The 4,017-nt window shown below is 39.7% G+C and overlaps 1 long non-coding RNA gene across 1 annotated transcript; it reads left to right on the top strand.

The window, feature by feature from the left end:
• Positions 1-1,232: 1,232 nt before the first annotated feature.
• LOC130193224 (uncharacterized) lies at positions 1,233-3,602 on the top strand. Its single transcript, XR_008831529.1, has 3 exons — positions 1,233-1,308; positions 1,967-2,055; positions 2,327-3,602. It is a non-coding gene; the product is annotated as an uncharacterized LOC130193224 (long non-coding RNA).
• The last annotated feature ends 415 nt before the right edge of the window (positions 3,603-4,017 follow it).

Here is a 4,017-nt window from a genome sequence, read left to right as displayed (position 1 = left end):
GCGTGGGCGCTCAAAGGACACTCACCACAAGAGAGAGCGGCCTCTTCCATGACACCACTCCAATCAGTCCAGAAAGCAGCACCTGGGAGAGAAGACCAAACAGATGCTGTCAGAGGTGATTGACACCGACATGTATGGGGAAAAAACAAACGTGGCTGTGTCTGATAATAACATTGCAATCACCGAGAAAATTACTGGGATGTACAGTAGATTCCCATTAAAGTTTGAACAGACAATCGTCACTCCCAGAGAATGTGCGCTATACTGACTTTTGTGATTCCCGGTTTTTTCATCTAGCGCTACCAATTGGTCACAGTGTTGCTTAGCCCAACTCTGTACCTTGGCTTTACTGCTAATTAGCAGACGTTAGCATGCTAACATGATGATCCAAGATTTTGAACGCAGTAAACAAAGTTAACTTCTGCATGTTATGTTCTTTAAAAGCATTGTCATTGTAAGCATTTGCTATGATACGTTAGCATTTAGCTCAAAGAAATGTTGTGCTTAAATCCAGTCCTTTGAGCCGCTGCTATAAGGGCTGTTGAATCTGGAGCTTAATTTGTGTTTCTGTGAAAAAGATTGATTTGTGGGGCTTGTAGTCAACTGAAGAGTTGCCTAAGGAATGTGACTATGTTTTATTGGAGATCAGAGTCATTACAACAACAAGCTTATTATCTCCAAGCCAAGGAGCTCCTCCTCCTCATCCAACTATTCCATTTTATTCCCCCAGCCAAGACGTTGTGTTGGGCCTTATATGAAACTATTGTATCATTTCTATCAAATCATTTGAAAGACCATTTGACAAAGGATATAAAAACCAGGGGATCAAATAGAAAAAGAGAAATGACATGCCTCCACAATTCGCCGCAGGACTATGACTGCTATGAGGGCTCAAGAGGGTACACAGACGTTGGAGAACAAAGCAGGCAATGTTTCTCCTTTTCTAATGAAGACAGCAGACAGTTGAAACGTCTGAACTATTGAAACAAATGTGAACTCCTTGTTTTGGAAAAGTAAACAAAGGCACATGGCAACATGATTAGCCAACTGTCTGTTGAAACACCCGTCACAGTTTAGAGACCAACTTTTATAGTTTCTGTAGATGAGCATGTCCAAGGTTAACAAAAAGTTCAATGAGGGATTATTACTAGTAATTGTTCCTCTCACTTTCTGTTTCACCTCCAAATAAAGTGTTCTGTTCTGCAGGATCTGTTGGCTTGTTTAGCGCCTGTGTAACAGTCTGAGCACTTGTTTCTTGCTCCGACAGACCGCACTCTTGTGCTGTGACCATGTTCACATTTACTTTTGGTAAGTACAATGTTTTTAAAGCAACTACAATTATATTTGTCCTATATCATTTATCGACAAAACGCAACAGCACAATTAACAATTCATTTTGCATCTATTTAGAGTCCTTTAGTTAGTGTTCGATGATACACAAATACAGACAGTAAATATGGGCTTTAGTTATTCTGTAGTTTCTCTAGTAAACACATTTTAAATATCTTCTTCTATAAGATACGTTGAGAAATCAGATGGGAGCTGTCACTCCTGTTTCTCAATGCTGTGCCCATCTGTTGCCAGCTATGCCGTTGCTCAGTGTGGATGTGGATTATCTTTGCAAATGCTCACTGTGTATTTCACAGGCTCACTTTTCCATCGGTTTATTTCCTTTAAAGCCGAGTTTACGCTGCACAAATTTCAAAGACTCAGATCGCTGTGCTGATGATGTTTTTCACACGAAGCAACAGGGTTTTTTGGCAAACATGTTCACATAATAGCCTGTTTCCACAAGTCTTTACTATTTCCCTCCATGTAGATCAATCACTGTGTTGTGTTTATTCATCTAAACCTCCTTGGGACAAACACAATTTTAATCATTGTTGCAAAGCAACACATATAGTTAAGCATCTATTGTTACAAAAAATCCCTCAACCCGTGTCTTCTCTCACTATCTCACCATCAGACTCCCAACAGGTCCAGATATTTGGATATCAGATATTCGATGGAGATCTTGGCACACTCAACACTTTATCCTGCTGAAAATTCTCTTTGGTAACTACCTTGTGTATTTTTTTTCTTCCTCTGTATATTTTTTATTTTAGTATTAGTATTTAGTATTGTTGTTGTGTTTTGTGTTTTATTTTAATCTTTTATTAATGCTCTAATTAACACCCGCCGCTGTGATTCTGCAATTTCCCCACTGTGGGACTAATAAAATAAAGGAATATCTTATCTAATCTAATCTCATATTTAACATGCTAGATGTCTGAACCGTGTCTTTGATGCATCAGTGGGCCAAATATGCTCTCTGCTCTTTGTACAGTTGTCGATTTGCGAGCGCCGAGCAAAATGGATTTGCCTCCGATCGGGGGCTTTTGTCGGAGAAACAATTGTTGGAGTGTGAAGAGATCTGGGCTCGAGCGCGTCGTGTGAACTCGGCTTCAGCTGGGAACAAATGAGCAACATGACCGTCTTCTAGCGCTTCTAGGACTGTAACGTGCCCGAGTGCCATGTTGCATCTTTTCACGGTTGGTTAGCTTTTCTAAAGCGTCTCCAGCTTCTTACAACTGTGATTCTCACCTCACACAACTTGATTCGCCATACAGGAAACTGTGCACGAACGTCTCATTAAGCTCTGCTGTCGGGGGCTAAACATAATCACACAGGCTGCTAAAGTACGTTGTTTGGTACCAATGTTGACTTCATGGATATCCTGAGTCACTTACTGACATCTGTCATTTGTTTGTGATACACATCACAGCTCAGACTAATGGGCTCCTTGAGCCACAGTTTGAACAAGAAAATTAGATTAGGACTCACCTCCCATATGATTTGTTTGTTACAGGAAGCTTTTATTAAATTAGAAAGTCAATAGTTCTATTAGAAGATCGACTTGAAATCAATCTACATTTATACACAACATGACAATGCAGTCACACAAAGAAATCATCACAAACACACACATACATTAAAACACAAATATGATAACAATTCAGTTAATTAAAACCCTGAGAGGAATGCATGTCTCCAACTTCAGTTTATTTTGCTTTTCATCTCAGTCGAAAGATGGAATTTCAGTTCAGAGTTGGGACTCGGGAAAGGCATTGAGGAAAAATGTCCAGAAAAAATGTCCTATTGTGACAGCAGCTTTACATTATACCTGTTTTCTATGAGATATTTCTATCCATCTATCACAGTGTGCTGCCGTCTATTCTTACAAGCATTTGGCCAAATGTTTATTGTAACAATATTTTATCCATAGATATAACACAATAATAAAGGTATACTGTAGGAGCATTGTACTTCGAGTAATTCCCATTTGTGTAAAATCATGAAATTCCAAGAAAATTTACATGCAAAAGACATCTGTTTACTTTAATTGAAAAAGCCCTCTAGCGGCCGCAGCGATGCAGAAGGCAGCAAAGGAGGAAGTCCGGCGGTGATAGAGTGACAAAGCCCACATAGGGAGGAGGTGGACAGAAATTTATCAACACGGGGGACAGCTGTTTGTTTTCTGTTTCCAATTCACAGTCAATGTGGGTTTCTTTTGACCGTGACCACAATCACATGATCAAAATGATGCATTTTGAAACTGTGATTTGCCACAGACCAATGATGCTGTCCTGCTGATCAGAAAAACACTCAAACGGGTCCATCTAGATGGACAAACTGTGTGTATTTTGTCGTTTACATTGGAGAACTTCTTGTGTTATCACCATGGCGATGACTGTCTCTCAGGACTTATTGGTGCTGCAGGTTTTTCCATGAGCACTGATTTCCTTTTAGATGTTGTGCTCCATCTACCTGGAACCAGTTACCCTTCAGCTTGATGCGTTGGCTGGAATGAAACAATCCAGGCTATCTGGACTCGTTGTGATGTCGTTGCTTCCCTCTGATACGTATTACTCCATTATTGTTGCTATTGAGCTGTTGTTTGATTTTGTCTTTTATAATTTCGTCACACTAAACAGCAGATGTCTTTTTTAAACGAGATGCCTGATTTAATTCAATTTA

The sequence above is a fragment of the Pseudoliparis swirei genome, chromosome 4 (assembly GCF_029220125.1).
Source record: "Pseudoliparis swirei isolate HS2019 ecotype Mariana Trench chromosome 4, NWPU_hadal_v1, whole genome shotgun sequence".
NCBI lineage: Eukaryota > Metazoa > Chordata > Actinopteri > Perciformes > Liparidae > Pseudoliparis > Pseudoliparis swirei.
This window is presented reverse-complemented; position numbering and strand designations above follow the sequence as displayed.